The sequence below is a fragment of the Biomphalaria glabrata genome, chromosome 1 (assembly GCF_947242115.1).
Source record: "Biomphalaria glabrata chromosome 1, xgBioGlab47.1, whole genome shotgun sequence".
Taxonomy (NCBI): Eukaryota; Metazoa; Mollusca; class Gastropoda; family Planorbidae; genus Biomphalaria; species Biomphalaria glabrata.
Window position 1 is genome coordinate 65,449,747 of NC_074711.1, and position 24,666 is coordinate 65,474,412.

At 37.0% G+C, this 24,666-nt stretch overlaps 1 protein-coding gene across 9 annotated transcripts in view; it reads left to right on the top strand.

The window, feature by feature from the left end:
* The window catches only part of LOC106073711 (protein unc-13 homolog B-like), a 370,504-nt gene that overhangs the window by 70,624 nt on the left and 275,214 nt on the right, over positions 1-24,666 (top strand). For 4 of the 9 annotated variants that reach the window (XM_056008461.1, XM_056008512.1, XM_056008467.1 and 1 more), the window contains exon 1: positions 23,946-24,110. The exons of 2 other annotated variants lie outside the window; for them this stretch is intronic. The gene's annotated coding sequence lies outside the window, so the exon portion shown is untranslated. Of the gene's footprint in view, positions 1-23,943; positions 24,111-24,666 lie in introns of those variants that run through there. 3 more of the 9 variants (XR_008774442.1, XM_056008569.1, XM_056008476.1) reach the window with 2 other exon arrangements.

Below are 24,666 nucleotides of genomic sequence, written 5' to 3' on the forward strand. Positions count from 1 at the left end.
CCAGTTTGTTACACTATTTAAGTCCAGTTTGTTACACTATTTAAATCCAGTTTGTTACACTATTTAAGTCAAGTTTGTTACACTATTTAAATCCAGTTTGTTACATTATTTAAGTCGAGTTTGTTACATTATTTAAATCCAGTTTGTTACACTATTTAAGTCAAGTTTGTTACACTATTTAAATCCAGTTTGTTACACTATTTAAGTCAAGTTTGTTACACTATTTAAATCCAGTTTGTTACACTATTTAAGTCAAGTTTGTTACACTATTTAAATCCAGTTTGTTACACTATTTAAGTCGAGTTTGTTACACTATTAAAGTCCAGTTTGTTACATTATTTAAGTCGAGTTTGTTACACTATTTAAATCCAGTTTGTTACACTATTTAAGTCAAGTTTGTTACACTATTTAAATCCAGTTTGTTACACTATTTAAGTCCAGTTTGGTACACTATTTAAGTCCAGTTTGGTACACTATTTAAGTCGAGTTTGGTACACTATTTAAGTCCAGTTTGTTACACTATTAAAGTCCAGTTTGTTACACTATTTAAGTAAAGTTTGTTACACTATTTAAATCCAGTTTGGTACACTATTTAAGTCCAGTTTGGTACACTATTTAAGTCGAGTTTGTTAGACTATTTAAGTCGAGTTTGGTACACTATTTAAGTCGAGTTTGTTAGACTATTTAAGTCCAGTTTGGTACACTATTTAAGTCGAGTTTGTTAGACTATTTAAGTCCAGTTTGGTACACTATTTAAGTCGAGTTTGTTAGACTATTTAAGTCGAGTTTGGTACACTATTTAAGTCGAGTTTGTTAGACTATTTAAGTCCAGTTTGGTACACTATTTAAGTCGAGTTTGGTACACTATTTAAGTCCAGTTTGTTACACTATTAAAGTCCAGTTTGTTACACTATTTAAGTAAAGTTTGTTACACTATTTAAATCCAGTTTGGTACACTATTTAAGTCCAGTTTGGTACACTATTTAAGTCGAGTTTGTTAGACTATTTAAGTCGAGTTTGGTACACTATTTAAGTCCAGTTTGTTAGACTATTTAAGTCGAGTTTGTTACATTATTTAAGTCGAGCTTGTTACATTATTTAAATCCAGTTTGTTACACTATTTAAGTCTAGTTTGTTACATTATTTAAGTCCAGTTTGTAACATTATTTAAGTCCAGTTTGTTGCAATATTTAAGTCGAGTTTGTTACACTATTTAAATCCAGTTTGTTACACTATTTAAGTCAAGTTTGTTACACTATTTAAATCCAGTTTGTTACACTATTTAAGTCCAGTTTGTTACACTATTTAAGTCGAGTTTGTTACACTATTTAAATCCAGTTTGTTACACTATTTAAGTCCAGTTTGTTACATTATTTAAGTCCAGTTTGGTACACTATTTAAGTCCAGTTTGTTACACTATTTAAGTCCAGTTTGTTACACTATTTAAGTCCAGTTTGTTACATTATTTAAGTCCAGTTTGTTACACTATTTAAGTCCAGTTTGTTACACTATTTAAGTCCAGTTTGTTACATTATTTAAGTCCAGTTTGTTACACTATTTAAGTCCAGTTTGGTACACTATTTAAGTCGAGTTTGGTACACTATTTAAGTCCAGTTTGTTACATTATTTAAGTCGAGTTTGTTACACTATTTAAGTCCAGTTTGGTACACTATTTAAGTCGAGTTTGTTACACTATTTAAGTCCAGTTTGTTACAGTATTTAAGTAAAGTTTGTTACACTATTTAAGTCCAGTTTGGTACACTATTTAAGTCCAGTTTGGTACACTATTTAAGTCGAGTTTGTTACACTATTTAAGTCCAGTTTGGTACACTATTTAAGTCGAGTTTGTTACACTATTTAAGTCCAGTTTGTTACACTATTTAAGTCCAGTTTGGTACACTATTTAAGTCGAGTTTGGTACACTATTTAAGTCCAGTTTGTTACATTATTTAAGTCGAGTTTGTTACACTATTTAAGTCCAGTTTGTTACAGTATTTAAGTAAAGTTTGTTACACTATTTAAGTCCAGTTTGGTACACTATTGAAATCGAGTTTGTTACACTATTTAAGTCCAGTTTGGTACACTATTTAAGTCGAGTTTGTTACACTATTTAAGTCCAGTTTGTTACAGTATTTAAGTAAAGTTTGTTACACTATTTAAGTCCAGTTTGGTACACTATTTAAGTCGAGTTTGTTACACTATTTAAGTCCAGTTTGGTACACTATTTAAGTCCAGTTTGTTACACTATTTAAGTCCAGTTTGGTACACTATTTAAGTCGAGTTTGGTACACTATTTAAGTCCAGTTTGGTACACTATTTAAGTCCAGTTTGGTACACTATTTAAGTCGAGTTTGTTACACTATTTAAGTCCAGTTTGTTACATTATTTCAGTCGAGTTTGTTACATTATTTAAGTCCAGTTTGGTACACTATTTAAGTCGAGTTTGGTACACTATTTAAGTCGAGTTTGTTACACTATTTAAGTCCAGTTTGGTACACTATTTAAGTCGAGTTTGGTACACTATTTTAGTCCAGTTTGTTACATTATTTAAGTCGAGTTTGTTACACTATTTAAGTCCAGTTTGTTTTACTATTTAAGTCCAGTTTGGTACACTATTTAAGTCGAGTTTGGTACACTATTTAAGTCCAGTTTGTTACATTATTTAAGTCGAGTTTGGTACACTATTTAAGTCCAGTTTGTTACATTATTTAAGTCCAGTTTGTTACAGTATTTAAGTAAAGTTTGTTACACTATTTAAGTCCAGTTTGGTACACTATTTAAGTCGAGTTTGTTACACTATTTAAGTCCAGTTTGTTACACTATTTAAGTCGAGTTTGTTACACTATTTAAGTCCAGTTTGTTACAGTATTTAAGTCCAGTTTGTTACACTATTTAAGTCGAGTTTGTTACACTATTTAAGTCCAGTTTGTTACACTATTTAAGTCCAGTTAGTGACATTATTTGAGTCCAGTTAGTGACATTATTTGAGTCCAGTTAGTGACATTATTTGAGTCCAGTTAGTGACACTATTTGAGTCCAGTTAGTGACATTATTTGAGTCCAGTTAGTGACCTTATTTGAGTCCAGTTAGTGACATTATTTGAGTCCAGTTAGTGACATTATTTGAGTCCAGTTAGTGACATTATTTGAGTCCAGTTAGTGACATTATTTGAGTCCAGTTAGTGACACTATTTGAGTCCAGTTAGTGACATTATTTGAGTCCAGTTAGTGACATTATTTGAGTCCAGTTAGTGACATTATTTGAGTCCAGTTAGTGACATTATTTGAGTCCAGTTAGTGACATTATTTGAGTCCAGTTAGTGACATTATTTGAGTCCAGTTAGTGACATTATTTGAGTCCAGTTAGTGACATTATTTGAGTCCAGTTAGTGACATTATTTGAGTCCAGTTAGTGACACTATTTGAGTCCAGTTAGTGACATTATTTGAGTCCAGTTAGTGACATTATTTGAGTCCAGTTAGTGACATTATTTGAGTCCAGTTAGTGACACTATTTGAGTCCAGTTAGTGACACTATTTGAGTCCAGTTAGTGACATTATTTGAGTCCAGTTAGTGACATTATTTGAGTCCAGTTAGTGACACTATTTGAGTCCAGTTAGTGACACTATTTGAGTCCAGTTAGTGACATTATTTGAGTCCAGTTAGTGACATTATTTGAGTCCAGTTAGTGACACTATTTGAGTCCAGTTAGTGACACTATTTGAGTCCAGTTAGTGACATTATTTGAGTCCAGTTAGTGACATTATTTGAGTCCAGTTAGTGACACTATTTGAGTCCAGTTAGTGACACTATTTGAGTCCAGTTAGTGACATTATTTGAGTCCAGTTAGTGACATTATTTGAGTCCAGTTAGTGACATTATTTGAGTCCAGTTAGTGACACTATTTGAGTCCAGTTAGTGACATTATTTGAGTCCAGTTAGTGACATTATTTGAGTCCAGTTAGTGACATTATTTGAGTCCAGTTAGTGACACTATTTGAGTCCAGTTAGTGACATTATTTGAGTCCAGTTAGTGACACTATTTTCTACCCAGATCTTCCCTTCTGGTTTTCATGTCTTTTTGTGCGAACGACATGAACATTAATTGCGTCCAAATATTCAGCTGATACCGTCCTTTCAACTCTCTCTCTTCTCTCTCTCTCTCTCTCTCTCTCTCTCTCTCTCTCTCTCTCTGTATATATATATATATATATATATATATATATATATATATATATAATATTTCTCTCTCTGACTCACACGGACACACACAGACACACTATGGGGAAAGTCGATAATGTTCTCTTTTTTTTGTTTGTTCCTGGAATTGTTGTTAGAAAAAACTCAAAGCTTCTTTTCTTTCTGCTCTGATGGAGAAGTTGGAGATGTTTTTAAGTTCCAAGTTTTTAGAGCACTCAAATAGTTTTAGGTCCAACCTAGTCAGGGCACAGTTATATTTCTGTAAAATATTAGACTTCGTGATTGACGCGCTTCAGTCAATCTTTTCATTACTTTTACCGTAAGAAAGTATTCAAATAATCAACACTCGACATTGCATAGAATGATTTAACAGCTTAACTATTAAGAATGTGCTGGAATAATGAGTGTCATTCCTTCAAACACTTCACTTATCAACGCTTCCGCAGTACGTCCACCAGATACACCACAAAGATATCTATTTTTAGATTTGACTGAATGAAAATTCCTTTCGAAAAATAAAAGTTTTCAGATCGCTCTGTGAAGAGGGAAATTTAACGCTGAGACAAAATATCGCACCGTGTCTAGATTGAATTAATTGGCCATGACTTTGTAAGATTTCTATTTCTGAGAATTGAGCTATTTTTAGAACTTTTGTTCCACAGTCCGTGCTGTGGAACTCAGATCATTCACTCATACACACACACACACACACACACTCACACACACACTCACACACACACACACACTCACACACACACTCACTCACACACACTCACACACACACTCACTCACACACACACTCACACACACACTCACACACACACACAGATGGGTCTCTCCTGTTCTTCGCCTGTTGTCTCTAGCGGTGCTTCTATCGTAGGTGGCCTTGTTTACACCAAGAGCTTTGGTCTTTGATTGGAAGTACACCATGGAGATCTAATCAAAGAGCAGGAGTGAGGGACGGGCTCTACAACGTTATCGGATATCGCTGGTCAGCAAGCACTGGACAATACAAGTATGCTCCATGCGATCCTGGCGTCTGAAGGGGAAGGGGGTCATTTGACTTTCATCACGCCGTCACGTTTCTTTAGCAGACGACAAGACTTAGACTCGCTACAGGCTTCCAGACAACTAGCAGACAACACTATCTCCATCTGCTGCCAGATGTAACTGACACCAAAAAAAAAAAAAAAGAAAGGAAAGATGATGCAATGTTTGGACTGGATTCAAGTAATCTGTAGACCTTTTCATTGAAATAAAATAGAAAACTACAACGTGTCCAGTCCATGTTATTTCATGTTCCACTACACAAATATATCAACAGAATAAATAAGTGGAGTTTGTGATACACAAACTCGTAGGCGGGCCATGGGGATTAGTTTACACGTTGTGTTGCACACTTTCACCTAAACCAGATCGACTTTACACGATCGACACTTTGAATTATGTTTAAAAAATGCTTTTATGTTGTCACCTTTAAAAAAAAAAGGCAATGTATCAATTGACAGGAAGACAAAAGTAGCCGATGTATCAATTGACAGGAAGACAAAAGTAGCCGATGTATCAATTGACAGGAAGACAAAAGTAGCCGATGTATCAATTGACAGGAAGACAAAAGTAGCCGATGTATCAATTGACAGGAAGACAAAAGTAGCCGATGTATCAATTGACAGGAAGACAAAAGTAGCCGATGTATCAATTGACAGGAAGACAAAAGTAGCCGATGTATCAATTTAAAGCAAGACAAAGGTAGCCGATGTATCAATTGAAAGGAAGACAAAAGTAGCCGATGTATCAATTCAGAGCAAGACAAAAGTAGCCGATGTATCAATTCAGAGCAAGACAAAGGTAGCCGATGTATCAATTCAGAGCAAGACAAAAGTAGCCGATGTATCAATTCAGAGCAAGACAAAAGTAACCGATGTATCAATTCAGAGCAAGACAAAAGTAGCCGATGTATCAATTCAGAGCAAGACAAAAGTAGCCGATGTATCAATTGACAGGAAGACAAAAGTAGCCGATGTATCAATTCAGAGCAAGACAAAAGTAACCGATGTATCAATTCAGAGCAAGACAAAAGTAGCCGATGTATCAATTGACAGGAAGACAAAAGTAACCGATGTATCAATTCAGAGCAAGACAAAAGTAGCCGATGTATAAATTCAGAGCAAGACAAAAGTAGCCGATGTATCAATTCAGAGCAAGACAAAAGTAGCCGATGTATCAATTGATAGGAAGACAGAAGTAGCCGATGTATCAATTCAGAGCAAGACAAAAGTAGCCGATGTATCAAATTAAAGCAAGACAAAAGTAGCCGATGTATCAATTCAGAGCAAGACAAAAGTAGCCGATGTATCAATTCAGAGCAAGACAAAAGTAGCCGATGTATCAATTGACAGGAAGACAAAAGTAGCCGATGTATCAATTCAGAGCAAGACAAAAGTAGCCGATGTATCAAATTAAAGCAAGACAAAAGTAGCCGATGTATCAATTCAGAGCAAGACAAAAGTAGCCGATGTATCAATTCAGAGCAAGACAAAAGTAGCCGATGTATCAATTGACAGGAAGACAAAAGTAGCCGATGTATCAAATTAAAGCAAGACAAAAGTAGCCGATGTATCAATTCAGAGCAAGACAAAAGTAGCCGATGTATCAAATTAAAGCAAGACAAAAGTAGCCGATGTATCAATTCAGAGCAAGACAAAAGTAGCCGATGTATCAATTCAGAGCAAGACAAAAGTAGCCGATGTATCAATTGACAGGAAGACAAAAGTAGCCGATGTATCAATTCAGAGCAAGACAAAGGTAGCCGATGTATCAATTCAGAGCAAGACAAAAGTAGCCGATGTATCAATTTAAAGCAAGACAAAAGTAGCCGATGTATCAATTTAAAGCAAGACAAAGGTAGCCGATGTATCAATTCAGAGCAAGACAAAAGTAGCCGATGTATCAATTCAGAGCAAGACAAAAGTAGCCGATGTATCAATTCAGAGCAAGACAAAGGTAGCCGATGTATCAATTCAGAGCAAGACAAAAGTAGCCGATGTATCAATTCAGAGCAAGACAAAAGTAACCGATGTATCAATTCAGAGCAAGACAAAAGTAGCCGATGTATCAATTCAGAGCAAGACAAAAGTAGCCGATGTATCAATTGACAGGAAGACAAAAGTAGCCGATGTATCAATTCAGAGCAAGACAAAAGTAACCGATGTATCAATTCAGAGCAAGACAAAAGTAGCCGATGTATCAATTCAGAGCAAGACAAAAGTAACCGATGTATCAATTCAGAGCAAGACAAAAGTAGCCGATGTATCAATTCAGAGCAAGACAAAAGTAGCCGATGTATCAATTCAGAGCAAGACAAAAGTAGCCAATGTATCAATTGACAGGAAGACAGAAGTAGCCGATGTATCAATTCAGAGCAAGACAAAAGTAGCCGTTGTATCAAATTAAAGCAAGACAAAAGTAGCCGATGTATCAATTCAGAGCAAGACAAAAGTAGCCGATGTATCAATTCAGAGCAAGACAAAAGTAGCCGATGTATCAATTGACAGGAAGACAAAAGTAGCCGATGTATCAATTCAGAGCAAGACAAAAGTAGCCGATGTATCAAATTAAAGCAAGACAAAAGTAGCCGATGTATCAATTCAGAGCAAGACAAAAGTAGCCGATGTATCAATTCAGAGCAAGACAAAAGTAGCCGATGTATCAAATTAAAGCAAAACAAGACGATGCCGAAAGCCGATTTTCATTAGCGCTTTTTCGTTTTTGATATCTAGTCGTGACTGACGGACAGACACGCAGGACAGAACCAACAGAGTTATTTTACCTACTAAATTACAGTCGTATCTATCAAAACTGATTATCCCCCTTTTCCATATAAGATTGATCTATTTAATTGCCACTAATTAAATAACTAATAAATTAATTTTTTATATTGATTCATGTGTTGTCATTAACAGTGTCTAAACGTTCAAAGTTTAGACTTGATCCGAGAATGGAAAATAACGTGTACAAGATTTGTACCAAATAAACAGACAGGCTTAGTGAGTTGAACTTGTAAAAATGGCTTCTTGATTAAAACAGTGTTTCTGTTATAGAAATCTCCTACAAATACTGTATTAACGTTGGCATGTAGAATAAAAGTCATAAATATGTGTGAAAGATGATGTAAGAAGTAAAAATTGCAATTTAGTGAAAAAAAAAGTCATTTTGTTCTATTATAACAATCAAATATGTTTGATACAACTCTGAGACGTATTTAATAAGTCAACAGATATTCGGTATCTAAGTGAGTGCGCGCGCGTATTATATTTGTCCTGGTAATATCAATGTCCATTCTGACTTGACCTCATAGAATACTTCCTTCTAGCCTTTTCCAATTTCCGATGACGTCATTGTTGTGTTAAATCGTGCGGAAATCTTTCTTTTTCCTTTTATTATCGTCTGGACACTCCGTGCTCAAAACAAATCAAACCCACACACACTCACACACACACACTCACGCACATATTGTATATCTGGGAATAAACAGCGGGTAGTGTACATACAGTTGATAGACATATGCTTCATGGGTTGGGACCGTAAGTTGAAGCTGTAGTCGCTAGAGATGTTGTTAGTGTCCGTGTTAATGGACTTCTGTAAAATATTTGTGAAGCTTTGGTGAGTCAAAATATTTGTAGTCAAAATTTCTTGGACTAATGACAGTTAGGTGTTTGTAGATCACCCATCTTTTGTATCTAAAGCTATCACTACTCTGATTGGATTCTTTTGTAAGACCTTGTGTCTTATGTATACACATTAGCTGTGTCTATGTGTACATGTAGGCCTATATTATGACTGTGTACACTTATGGTATGTCTAAGTGTACAAGTGTGTTATGACTGTGTGTACATGAATGTCGTGTGTATATGTACTATTGTGTACATGTAAGTTTTGTTAGTTTAAAAAAGGTTAGGACATTTCTTCATAGTTAAAGAAAGACGATTACAAATTAAAGTCCTAAACCATCACAGGACAGCAGAAGATGACAAAGGACAGGACTCAAACCCGGAACCATGGCGACTATTTGGCGCTCTAACCATACGACCAGCCAGCCACCCAGATAGACTAATGTATTTTTTTTTTATTCGTCTGTATTGTAAAGAAACTGTAACACTAAAACATTGACAAACTGCTTCAAAAAGTAAAAACCTTACTTTTAAGTAGAAATTATTTCTTGACATCCAATAAAACTATGACAACGTTTATGACAAGATGACACACACACACGCACACACACAGATACATACAAAATGGACGTATGACACCATATATCTGGGAGGGTTTTACCGTAATTGTTTTTTCAGAAGCATTTACAAATAATAATAAAAAGAAGAACAATAAAAAGGCGGGAACGAGCTGAATTCGAACTCGTGGTTTACGTCTACTTGGGCCGAAAAAGAAATAATTGTGCAAAATTTCAGTTTGATCCAAGATCGGGTGTCGGAGAAATAACGTGCTCAAACTTTTGACCAGACAGACAGACAGACAGACAGAGTGAGTTGATATAAGCTTTGGAAAAATAATTGCAATGATAAAAAAGCTTGTCATGAGGTATCCCATGACTAATGATGGTTTAAATTTGCAAGTATATTGCACGGAATTCATTCGAGACTAATATAATAATATTATAATAATAATAATTTAAATATTACATTTAATTCCTAATCTTTAACTATTTCTCTCCTAACTGACGATACCAACGTTGATTCCACCAGAATGTGGTAAATAATTACGGAGAGAAAGAGTTAATTCAGTTTAGTAGCACATCCCATTCCTTTCTCCCCTGCACCTAGCCCTGCCCCTTTCATCTCCCTAAAATTTAGTGAGAACTTTACACAATTTCAATGTGTTTAGTTGCTGCTGATGAAATTGGTTCAAAAAAGGGGGGGGGGGGAGAGGAAAGGTTGTAAAAAAAACTTAGACAAAAAAAACAACATACGAAAGCAAAGATTTACCCAAAAACTTCCCCCAGAATTCAGTTGTACAGGATGTGAATGTGACATGAAAACCTCTATTTCCTCCACTTTGATTTTTCTTTGCTTGAAATCAAACACAAAACTGAGATTAAAAGCCATCGATTAGAAGTAGGCGCTGTGTGAGACAGTGTGAGACAGTGTGAGATGTTGGTTCGCTGAGTGTGATGTGCACATCACTTGTGCTGTGTGATGGATGATACTCCAAAGACACAACTATTTCTTAGAGAGCAACCAAAAAATGTGAGAGAACGATTCAGATTTCTGTGTTCTTGATTCAGACATGTTATTTTATTTAGTAGACAGGATTTGATTCAGGCATAGGATTTGATGAAACAGGGTGGAGGACACACTAACCATGAGATTGTACGAAGACCCACCGATAATAACAGAAAAAAAAAGAACTGACTGCGCTGGGCAGGTCACCTTGAAAGAATGTCAGAGAACTGACTGCGCTCGGCAGGTCACCTTGAAAGAATGTCAGAGAACTGACTGCGCTGGGCAGGTCACCTTGAAAGAATGTCAGAGAACTGACTGCGCTGGGCAAGTCACCTTGAAAGAATGTCAGAGAACTGACTGCGCTGGGCAGGTCACCTTGAAAGAATGTCAGAGAACTGACTGCGCTGGGCAGGTCACCTTGAAAGAATGTCAGAGAACAGACTGCGCTGGGCAGGTCACCTTGAAAGAATGTCAGAGAACTGACTGCGCTGGGCAGGTCACCTTGAAGGAATGTCAGAGAACTGACTGCGCTGGGCAGGTCACCTTGAAGGAATGTCAGAGAACAGACTGCGCTGGGGAGGTCACCTTGAAAGAATGTCAGAGAACAGACTGCGCTGGGCAGGTCACCTTGAAAGAATGTCAGAGAACAGACTGCGCTGGGCAGGTCACCTTGAAAGAATGTCAGAGAACAGACTGCGCTGGGCAGGTCACCTTGAAAGAATGTCAGAGAACAGACTGCGCTGGGCAGGTCACCTTGAATGAATGTCAGAGAACAGACTGCGCTGGGCAGGTCACCTTGAAAGAATGTCAGAGAACTGACTGCGCTGGGCAGGTCACCTTGAATGAATGTCAGAGAACAGACTGCGCTGGGCAGGTCACCTTGACTGAATGTCAGAGAACTGACTGCGCTGGGCAGGTCACCTTGAATGAATGTCAGAGAACAGACTGCGCTGGGCAGGTCACCTTGAAAGAATGTCAGAGAACAGACTGCGCTGGGCAGGTCACCTTGAAAGAATGTCAGAGAACAGACTGCGCTGGGCAGGTCACCTTGAAAGAATGTCAGAGAACAGAGGAGCAAAACTTGTATACCGGCAAAAGCAAAAGGCGTGCAACTCAATGGCAGACCCCGAATGCGATGGATTGATGATGTGGAGGCTGATCTACAACATCTTGGGGTTTGGGCGTGGAGAGGAAAGGCCCAGAAGATGTCTGAATGAAGGAATGTGTTGTAGCAGGCGAAAGCCCTCCATGTGTTGTAGTGCCAATGGGATTGATAGATAGGATTTGACTTAGGCATCTGATTTGACTTAGGCATCTGATTTGATTTAGGCATAGGATTTGATTCAGTCATTTGATTCAGCCATATGATCTGATTTAGACAAGTAATTTCATTCAGAAGTGAACAAATACACAATTCAATTATTGTAGGCCTATAATCATTCTTAACATCAACTTGATTTCCGCGAGCACTGAGACTGTTTGCGCCCGGCGAGAAACATTCTGACGTCACGGATGTTTTAAAAATAATATAATTAATTAATTTAATTAATAAATTAATCAAATAAATATAATTTACACAAATAGAATCATTGTACTTGGTGGCCGAGTGGTAGAGCTTTTGAAGTTACCACCTATGACGTGGGAACGACCTATTGGTGAAAACTGCCCACAGTATGCGACGTCGCAGGATAGTGTCGAGGCCTGCTATAACGATGTGTCTCGCTCTAAGCCACATCAGAAGTGACTTTTTGGTTCCCCTGTCTTGAATGCTTCCAATAAGACCTGATTCTAACCCCCTCCCTCCCCCTGCAGACCTCCCTAGCTGCATTATGGAGCACAATACTTCTTTACATTCTCATTAAAACTTGAGACACTGAAGACAAACGTGGAGCTTAGAATAAAAACAGATTGAACAAAAAATTATATCTAATAAAAACATTATTTTTAATTTGTGAAGGAAGTTATTCCCGTAAAAATGTTTGCAATCGATTCTTCTATTGATTTAATGCTCGTATGTATACAATGGAATGACACGGTAGTCTTCTTCTGGAGCATACATCTGTGAAATAGATGAAAGCGGCTTGAACTGGGGATCTGCACGATACATTTTAAGCACATCTATCTGCAATTTGTTAAAAAGCTTAAAATCAACTCTGTCTGTCTGTTTGTCTGTCTGGTAAAAGTTAGTACTTGTTATTTCTTCCTCACTCATTCTCGTATCAAATTGAAACTTCGCACAATGATTCATTGACATCGACAAGATATGAATCAATAACAAAAGTAACCAATTAGACAATTAATTACTGGTAATTAATTATTTTGTTGGATACCAACAAAGGAAACTAATACTTCAGTATTCACAAATATGGTCAAATTTGTTGGGTTTAGTTCCCCTAAATAATTGTTAACGCTATATCTCACTAACGTAATCTCCGATCAAGTTGAGACTTTAAACAATTTTTTATTGTACCTAACAAAACATAAATCAATAAATAAAATACTAAATTAGTCAATTAATTATTGGTAATTAATTATCTTGTTTGATATCAAATAAGGGAAATAACTTGTACATTATTAATAGATATAGTTTTGAGGGCAGAGTTCTTCCCCTTTAGGAATGTTTCTTTTTTTTTTTGAATTTTTTAATATATTTTGTTTTGTATATATCTTGATTTGATAAGAAAAGGTTTGATTGATTGACAGGTTTCTGGCGTTCCATCACAATAGAAGAATTCATACATCCTAGTCCAAACCACCTGCAAGACGGCAGGGGATGGCGTTGGGCGGTAATTGGAATCCACTACCATCGACGACACCGTAGACGTATACTACATGACTAGACAGCCAGCGTTTACATTTTTACAAATCTTACATCAACTCACTCTGTCTGTCTGTCTGTCTGATATAAAGTTTTTATACGTTACTCCGCACCCAATCTCAGATCAAGCTGAAATTTTGCACAATTATTTCTTTTACATGCCAATTAATTAACTATTGCTAATTAATTATTTTTTTTTTTGTATCTCGAACAAGGGAAAGACATTTTACTTGACTGATAAGATGGTATAAGTTAAATTAATCCCCTTTATTGTTTGCAGAAGGATAATGTGTAAATAACTATTAAGTAACTATAAACCTAATTTCATGAGCAGCCTCCCTGGCACAGAGGCTACCTATTGGGCTGAGGAAGCTGCGAAGGCCTTAGCTCTCGAGTTCGAATTCACGTCGCTTACTTTTTTATATAAATATATTTAAAAAGCGATCACCCAGATACCTCCTTCTTCCCCCCCCCCTTCTTTTCCAACTGGTCTAGGATCATTGCGTATTGAGAAAGATAATAGCATGAAATTGCACAAAACAAAAACAATTGGTAAAAAGATTTCTAATCTAGTCTAGATCATGTCTAGATCTATTACAAATTTTATTACATGACTATCCAAATTTATACAACCACACTTAATATAATCTTTGTTTAAAAAAATAATAATTTTTTGTTCTATTTTGATTGTTTGAGTAATGAAATACAGTAACAGGGACATTGAAGAAACAGGCGTAATGAAGAAAAGTTATTGTGACATACTGGAAACTGAAAGTTAAACATTAGGAAATGAATAGAGGGAGAAAATTGTGAGACATTTTGAAAGAAATTCAACAATAACAACAACGTCATTTTGAAAGATCACAGCTGCCAACTCAAAAATAGGCCTACAAATGATTTTGTGGTACTAGCGAAATTACTTAGAAATGTGATTCTACATGCTGAAAAGTCAACTAATTGCCGTATTCTATACTACGGTTACATCAAAAAGCTAACCTTTGACAGTTATTTAGTATCTATATTCTATAGTAATCGGAAGAATATAAAAACGTATTGCAGAATCTCTATAATTTAGAAGATTCGACGCTGTCGAAGAAATGCATAAGTAAACATCGACTTATTACTTAAATTAAAAGAAATTTACAAATGGCTATATTATATTAATTTAAGATTTATTTCAATAGAATAAAAATAGAATGTTAATTTACTGAACCAAATGTATAAACTTTTATCTTATATAATACAGACGTTACTTCAAAAAAGAAGATGATTACGTAACTACTACTAGATTTAATTTTCTCGAAATGAAAAATCAAAAATTAGCCGAAGGTTAAGCATGACTTTTAAACTGTCATCCACGTTTTGAAAACAAAACATGTCAAACATATTTCAAAGTATGGCCGATCACTTCCTGTGTATTATTTTTAGCACAGAGCACGAGGAGACAACTCTAAACTAATACAAAGAACTCGTTTTTAATATTTCGACCATCTAATACGGTAATGATATTTTCCCCCTACAAAGTGTCAGAGTCTCTCTACTGTCGACCTGTTTATCTCCGCCCAGACCTAACTTCTGACTCCTATTTAACTGACCGGGACTCTCTGTGGAAAAGCACTCGGGAAAATATCTGCCAATCAATAGTGCCATGCATGGTGGGGAAATAATGTTGGTAGAGTCCTAGCTTCATGACTTGTGCTCGATCTAGTTTTTGGTAAGCTTATTCTGATAATATTTACATTTGCTGACGTTCTGGGTTTTTTTTTTCTCTCACTCGCCGACTTCATCTTTCTTGTGACCGAAAAGAAAAAAAAAGAACCAAATGCTAGAAGGGATTTGATTGGTTAGTTTGTCTTAGGATACTTGTCACACAGAAAGCCGAGAAAATCTTTTGATTCACTCGCAAGTGTATCTCTAAAACATGTAGAATAATAAAAGCAAGATAGTATATACAAGCCTTGTTTAGAAGGCTAAAGGTCGAATCTCATTGTATATACAATACTTGTTGGTAGGCTACGGATCGAATCTCATTTAAATACAAGCCTTATTGGTAGGCTACGGATCGAATCTCCTTTAAATACAAGCCTTATTGGTAGGCTACGGATCGAATCTCCTTTATATACAAGCCTTATTGGTAGGCTACGGATCGAATCTCATTGCATATACGAACCTTGTTTGTAGGCTGAGGCTCGAATCTCATTGTAGTTAGCTCTTCTAGGAATACAAATAGAATTCGCGAATAAATCTGGATCGAAATATCAGACAATGACGGCCGGTAGAATGTAATAGTAAATACATCATATTGAACCAAAAAAAAAGCAAGGTTACAAAGACAGTTTGTGTGGAAACACAAACTCAAAATCGGACCCCGAAGTGGTCCACCTAGGCAGATAAAAAGGCAGGTATCAATATTTTCAGGAAGAACATCAGAATTAAATTCTATCAAAGACAAATGACAGAGAAGAATGGAGAAAGAAGGTTGACAGATCTTTTGTGGTGCCCCAGCGGTCAAGCAGACCAAAGGATATTTGAAACTGAATTTGAAATTATATGAGAACCTGGCCTAACTGATGACTTGTAATGAATATCTAATTGATCTAATTGTTTTGTAAAGGGTCAATGTCTTATTCAAATCCTCAAAAAAAAAAAAAAAGTTGAATATCTGCGTTACAGCACTGCAGTTCACACGATAATATGAAAAACTACTTATTAATATGTCCAACCTTTATGCATACTAAATAGATTTTTTCTCTTAAAAAAAAGTAAACATTATTTTTTGGTAAATTTAGTCATTAGTAAGACAGAACTTACACTTACATTACTTAGCAATACAAATGAAAAAAAAAAAACAACAACTGCTTGCATAAGTGATTTAAAAAATTAAATTTTTCGCTTTTAGAAAAGAAAAAAGTAGCCGTTGCACCAGAACTTTGAATGGTCTAAAATATTATGATGTCGGATTTTCACGATCATTTCTAGTTTACGAGATCTAAACGGGACGGATGGACAGACGGACAGACGGACGGACAGACATTTCACACAAAACGAATAGCGTCTTTTCCCATTTCGGGGGCCGCTAAAAATCAGATAATAATTGTTTTGTGTTATCTGTCTATGCATCTGTATGTAAATTTTATACCTCAAAAACTAAAGCACTATTAAATATCTATTTTTATCATCGCCTGCTCAGTGCTCAACGTTTGGCTTTCTGAAAGCGAACGCTTACTTTTAAACAAAAATGAAATATGCAAATGATTGTTGTTAGTACACAGACCATTTTTAAAACCAGGATTTAAATGTATTATATAGTACTAGATTTCTATATATAGACTACCTCAAACATCAATCGGGTTTAGCCTTCTTAACAGCTTGGTAACGCTCTAGAGTTAGAATTACATGTTATTTATGACTGTAAGGTTTGCATTTTTTAAAAGTATTCCTTTCATGACATTGTATTTTCTTTTATACCCAAATCAAAAAAATAAGATACACCGACTCCCATCCTTCTGTGGCCATCTACACCTTGATTTATCAAAACACTGGCTTTATTATACTATGTTCGAAACTTGTTGTCCAGAGAGCCGACCGCCATGGTCGATACACAGCTGATCCATCCAAATTCCTTCACTCTTTATTCCCTCCGTTGCGTCTCGTTGCTTCTCTCCCTTTCACTAGATCTTTATAAATACTTTTTTTTTTGTTAAGTTCACGTAACAGCATTTTTTCCATTTATATTTTTGTTATGGCACACGCGATAACCAAATTCTGTATTTATTTTCTTCTGAATGATCACTTATTTTTTCTACGCCCCTGGAAGTGACACGTCATATGACATCACGAGTTAATTCATCGCTCTGTCTTCTGTTTACAAGTCCAGAGCGGCTCAGTAAACAAACACCCTGCAGTCGGCTAGACAGCTATTTTTGTGGCCTTGTTTTGGGCTCTGCTGGTCTGCATTATGTATTGTTTCCTCCAGACAGCCAAGAGACGCTCTTCAAATGGAACCTGAATGATTAAGAATATTTACATGATTTTCTACTACCACCAAAATTAAAACTTAAATGCCTAGATAAGAACCATAACTCTGTCACAAATTGTAATTTTGCAATCTTACATAAAAGAAATGAGAGAAAGCAGAATAAAAATGTTATTCGTATTAACGAGTGCATGTATAATAACAGCAGTGGCGTAGCTAGGTATATATGGTGATTGGTGAGGTAGCTCCTCATGATGACTTTAAAAAATCGAAATAAAACTGCAAAAAGACTTGATTTTTGTCTCAAAATAACATGTATTCATTGTTAGAGTATTGCTAGTATGCAAAATAGCAACTGGACCAAAAGATATTACAAATAAATCCTACGTGCTTTCTTGCTAACAAAAATTTCTGTATTCGAACATCTAGATCAGGAAAATTGGAACTTATGCATACTTGGGTGAAGTTTGATGCTTCTCAACACCCGCACTGACATTTTGCTACGCCTCTGGATAACATACGGACTGTGTGTGCTTGTGTGTTTAAGTTACATACTGCTTTCTTTCTTGTGAAAACGTTTTCTAAATTTTAGATTAATGAAGGAATTAATGCATTATGCTCAAGTAACAGAGAACTTTGAGGCAACTTCACCACTTCTTCACCTATCCCTTAGTTTGATGGACCGTTGGGGCACTACACAAGATCTCTTGACCCTCGTTTTCCATTCCTCTCTGTCTTTTTCTTGGATATAATTACATTGCTGCTAATAAATATTTATTTATACTCAAAAAAAAAAAGAAAAAAGAGAAGCATAGAAGATTTCTGTAACACAAAAACTCGAAGGCGGCCCTTGACGGCTATTTTCATATTTTACAATACCCACAAACACACGCGTATCTCACATTCTCAAAAAAAGGACCTCAAAGAGACCACTATGACACCATTTTGGACATTAAGTTATTTTTCGGATATATCTTTTACTTTTCTCGGAGTTGTGAATGACGTACTACACAAGAACACGAACTTCCTCATTTTGTTTAAAATTTTATCTTTTAATTATAGAAAGTTTTAGACACTCCATTTCCATACTCTAATGGCGCAAGGGAAAACGAGTCCTATCGTATGGAATTTTTGTGTTTTTCTGAGTATTTTATTAGGTTTTGATTTTGTATTAGTAACTTATGGTTCTTTGTTTTATTTCTTATTGACATTGTAAGAGATCTATTTTTAGAAACTAGAGAAAGACAAAGAAAGAGGGGAGGGAGGTTTTGTTTGACATCGAAACTTTACGCTGGACGGCGGGGTATGCAGGGATCGAACCAGGGACCGTCGAGGTCAATGAAACGACAACCCAGAGCACATAGCACACTCCCGACGAGGAAGACAGAGTGAGAGAGAGAGGGGGGGGGGGAAGAAAAAAAGAACAATGGAAAAAATACTTAGTCAGCCAAAACCTGAACTATTGACTATTGGTTTGTGACGGCACCTGGCTACCGAGTCGATCCACAAACAGATTAGTCTATAGTACATGCTATACACAGCATATTGTTCTGTTCACCCCAAGTTCACATCGGACACTTGTAGATATTGATTGTCACAACACCACCACAAACTTCTTAAGAAAATGCAGAGACCAGTCACGTCTTCATATCACTTCTGGGTTATAACAGTCGAAGTCAACAAAGTCTTGACATCATCAAGTCTTGACATCAACAAGTCTTGACATCAACAAGTCATGACATCAACAAGTCATGACATCAACAAGTCTTGACATCAGCAAGTCATGACATCAACGAGAAGTGCTCAGGCCACGTGTAAGTGTTAAGACGTTCAGAAATGAAATGAAGTTTATTTTAATTACGTCCTTGCCCAAATATGACGTAAGACAACAGGGAATGGGGGCGGGCTAAGTTCGAACCCGCGACCATCGAGACGACAGTCCAGTGCGCACATATCATATATGCATCCACTGGATATACCATTGCCTTTATCACCGACCACACTACTGACCATACCAAGTTTAAAAAAAAAAGTAATATAAACCTTTCAGACCTTTCGATCTATAGGGCAGTTGATGTAAAGGTCTTCTGTTTCTGTGAACGAATTCTAACCAGGGTGTAATGTGCACAATGACCACCTGCTATTTGTCTCGAAATGTTATCAGTATCCATTAGAGTTTGGGTTCGAATTTCGTTGAATAATTTTTTATTTCGGTATTTTAAGGGCCCCCCAGCTGTACCAAATGTCATCTTATTGTTGTAATTTCGATATTTTAAGGCCTCTCCGGTCGTACCAAAGGTCATCTTATTGTTTGTTATAATCCATTCTGTTTTACATACAACTTCATTACCCACACCAAATCTCAAAGCATTACATTTCTATGCTATAGCTTCCAAGTTGTGTATAGAATTAGCATAAGAAGAAAGCCATTATAGTCCACACATCAACAACCACTCCAGTCACAAACCACACAGTCTACTATGTCACAACCCACACAGTCTACTATGTCACAACCCACACAGTCTACTATGTCACAAGGCACACAGTCTACTATGTCACAAGGCACACAGTCTACTATGTCACAACTCACACAGTCTACTATGTCACAACCCACACAGTCTACTATGTCACAACTCACACAGTCTACTGTGTCACAACTCACACAGTTTACTATGTCACAAGGCACACAATCTACTATGTCACAACTCACACAGTCTACTAAGTCACAACTCACACAGTCTACTATGTCACAACTCACACAGTCTACTATGTCACAACCCACACAGTCAACTATGTCACAACTCACACAGTCTACTATGTCACAACCCACACAGTCTACTATGTCACAACTCACACAGTCTACTATGTCACAAGGCACACAGTCTACTATGTCACAACTCACACAGTCTACTATGTCACAACCCACACAGTCTACTATGTCACAACTCACACAGTCTACTGTGTCACAACTCACACAGTTTACTATGTCACAAGGCACACAGTCTACTATGTAACAACTCACACAGTCTACTGCGTCACAACCCACACAGTCTACTATGTCACAACTCACACAGTCTACTATGTCACAACTCACACAGTCTACTATGTCACAACTCACACAGTCTACTATGTCACAACTCACACAGTCTACTATGTCACAAGGCACACAGTCTACTATGTCACAAGGCACACAGTCTACTATGTCACAACTCACACAGTCTACTATGTCACAACTCACACAGTCTACTATGTCACAACCCCCACAGTCTACTTTGTCACAACCCACACAGTCTACTATGTCACAACTCACACAGTCTACTATGTCACAACTCACACAGTCTACTATGTCACAAGGCACACAGTCTACTATGTCACAACCCACACAGTCTACTATGTCACAAGGCACACAGTCTACTATGTCACAACCCACACAGTCTACTATGTAACAACTCACACAGTCTACTATGTCACAACCCACACAGTCTACTATGTCACAACTCACACAGTCTACTATGTCACAAGGCACACAGTCTACTATGTCACAACTCACACAGTCTACTATGTCACAAGGCACACAGTCTACTATGTCACAAGTCACAACTCACACAGTCTACTATGTTACAACTCACACAGTCTACTATGTCACAAGGCACACAGTCTACTATGTCACAACTCACACAGTCTACTATGTCACAAGGCACACAGTCTACTATGTCACAACTCACACAGTCTACTATGTCACAACCCACACAGTCTACTATGTCACAAGGCACACAGTCTACTATGTTACAACTCACACAGTCTACTATGTCACAACTCACACAGTCTACTATGTCACAACTCACACAGTCTACTATGTCACAACCCACACAGTCTACTATGTCACAAGGCACACAGTCTACTATGTCACAACTCACACAGTCTACTATGTCACAACCCACACAGTCTACTATGTCACAAGGCACACAGTCTACTATGTTACAACTCACACAGTCTACTATGTCACAACCCACACCGTCTACTATGTCACAACTCACACAGTCTACTATGTCACAACCCACACAGTCTACTATGTCACAAGGCACACAGTCTACTATGTCACAACTCACACAGTCTACTATGTCACAACCCACACAGTCTACTATGTCACAACTCACACAGTCTACTATGTCACAACCCACACAGTCTACTATGTCACAACTCACACAGTCTACTATGTCACAACCCACACAGTATACTATGTCACAAGGCACACATTCTACTATGTCACAACCCACACAGTCTACTATGTAACAATTCACACAGTCTACTAAGTCACAAGGCACACAGTCTACTATGTCACAACCCACACAGTCTACTATGTCACAAGGCACACAGTCTACTATGTCACAAGGCACACAGTCTACTATGTCACAAGGCACACAGTCTACTATGTCACAACTCACACAGTCTACTATGTCACAACTCACACAGTCTACTATGTCACAAGGCACACAGTCTACTATGTCACAACTCACACAGTCTACTATGTCACAACTCACACAGTCTACTATGTCACAACCCACACAGTCTACTATGTCACAACTCACACAGTCTACTATGTCACAACTCACACAGTCTACTATGTCACAACTCACACAGTCTACTATGTCACAAGGCACACAGTCTACTATGTCACAAGGCACACAGTCTACTATGTCACAACTCACACAGTCTACTATTTCACAACCCACACAGTCTACTATGTCACAACTCACACAGTCTACTATGTCACAACCCACACAGTCTACTATGTCACAACTCACACAGTCTACTATGTCACAACTCACACAGTCAACTATGTCACAACCCACCGTCACAGCCCACGTGACCACTGCACTTTTAAGTCTCATGCCTACGTAACGTGTTTACGTAATGTCGTAGTTGAGATGACCAACTACATGACCACCTAATGGACAGTTTCAATAAATTTCTAGCAGCTGGTGTAATAAAATAAATCCTATGGGGCCTGAATTATTATCACTTGCGGTACAGTCTTGTTCCCGCTTTCCCCATGGTCACTTTTAAAAGAGGGAAAATTGGGGTGATCTGTGCTGGACATGTGTCACGCGAAGTTCCCACTGCTGGATGTTTGTCACGTCAAGTCCCACGTTAAATACTCTTGACCATCTGTTTCATATTGTAATGATTTGTTTCAGTAGTAACAAACTTAAATGGCACTCAGTTTATTTACTGGCGAACAGATGGAAGCTAATGGACGAGGGAGATCTAAAACAAGTGAGGCAGTAGAAAGCGAAATAATGATTATTTTTGATATTCAAGTGTTGTTTACGATGTTCTTATTTACGATGTTCTTTCTTGATGTTCACTTGTTCTTTGTTGACAACTACGTGTTCTTTTTGGCGTCAATATCTCAGTTCTAGAAGTCAATCAGTATCCAGTGTTTGGATTTTTTTTCTTGACATAATTTTGAGCATTAAACTTATGTATATGTATATATGTATATATTGTGTCCGTTGTAATGTCTTTCAAAGAAACTTTCATTTACTTTCTTGAAGCATTTCTTTTAAGGAATTAATCTGTTCATCTGTTCATGTGTTATCTATTGCATTATGACTGAAGAAAACACTTTTTACTATTTTTGTATGCATTATAATTTAGCTAGATAATGGTTTTGTTTCTTTAAATATAATTGTCCATTTGATTAGAATAGGAAATATTGGCATTTCTTCTTACCCTTCAAAATGATTAGAGACCCATGGGAAATAACTCCTTATTAAACCAAAAATGTCCAGAAAGACATTTCACGTTCTTATTATGTTTGCATACTATTGTCCCCATTATCTCCTTAATGTGACCAGGATAAAAAGGATATCTTCTTTCAACTGCTTTCTCAAAATAGAAAACAGTAGCACTTCAAGATAGTTTAACCTTTCTTCATGATTACCTACCCCTGTCTCTTTTAGAAACAGTTTTGACATATCTTTTCATATCCCGAGCTTTCGAGATGATCTATCTTTAATACCTTTCATATCCAGAGCCTTACACAAGTTCCCTATGTATCCATTCATAACAAGAGCCTTAGACAAGTTCCCTATATATCCTTTCATATCTAGAGCCTTAGACAAGTTCCCTATATATGCTATCATATCCAGAGACTAAGTTCCCTATATATCCTTTCATAACAAGAGCCTTAGACAAGTTCCCTATGTATCCTTTCATAACAAGAGCCTTAGACAAGTTCCCTATATATCCTTTCATATCTAGAGCCTTAGACAAGTTCCCTATATATGCTATCATATCCAGAGACTAAGTTCCCTATATATCCTTTCATATGAAGAAACTAAGACAAATTCCTTATATATCATTTCATATCTAGAGCCTTAGACAAGTTCCCTATATATCCTTAAATATCCAGAGCCTTAGACAAGATTTCTCTGTATCCTTGTATAAAACTATCCTCAGACTAGCCCTTTTCTATCCTGATCCCTTGACTAGTTTTGTCTTTATTCTTTCGCATCCCATCACTAAAACGTTCTGTTCCTCTACACCATTACTCTCCCATTGTCTTTATCCTACTTATGGTCTCTCTCTCTCTCTCTCTCTCTTTCTCGTCTCGGAGTGTAGTCTTTCTATTATGTGAACTGTGGACCAGCCAGACGGGCTGTGTGTGTGCCAGTCCGGTCGATAAGGTGTACACCCCCTTCCCCCCGTGTTTTCTTCTCTAATGGTTTGTTCGACTTAGACCTGTGTCTATGTTCTGTGAGTGGATAAAACAAGTAATGAGCTATTCACTTTGGTGTTGCATTATCTACCCGTGCTTTAGCTGCCTGGTGACGAGAATCCTCAATACTTCTATACATAATGAAGAGAGCTTTTTGGTAGGTTGGCTAGTTGATAACACGTGATAAGAGTGTAGAGGAACTTGGTTTGTGCTTTGTTCTGCTTTGTTTTCGTCTTCTAGCAATGTTTCTACTTGGAAGAAAAAAAAACATGTTTAATAATGAATTAGTTCATTCCAAGAGTCTGCAATCCATTTTTAAAGCAAACAGAACATCGTATAGACAGTGTAGGTGGAACTTGCGTTAATGTGTGTGTGTGTGTTTGTGTACATTCAGACATGCAGAATATACCGTAGATTTGAGAGTATATATTATTCACATGTATCTAATTTTAGTTTGGTTTCCATGCATGTTTGCAGTTGACCTATTGAATACGTATAGGATGTACCATCAAAAATAAAGACGTAATGGGATGGCAGCGAGCAGGTTTCGAACTTAAAACCATCTGGTCGACAGTCCAAAGAGCATACAACACGAACAGGCAGTTGGCGGACAGGTAGAAATTTAAGCAGATGATTTAGCTGTTAGATACATAGGCGTGCTTACAGTGGCACATTAAGACTCTGTTTCAGCCTCTGCAACTACTCTAGCTAGT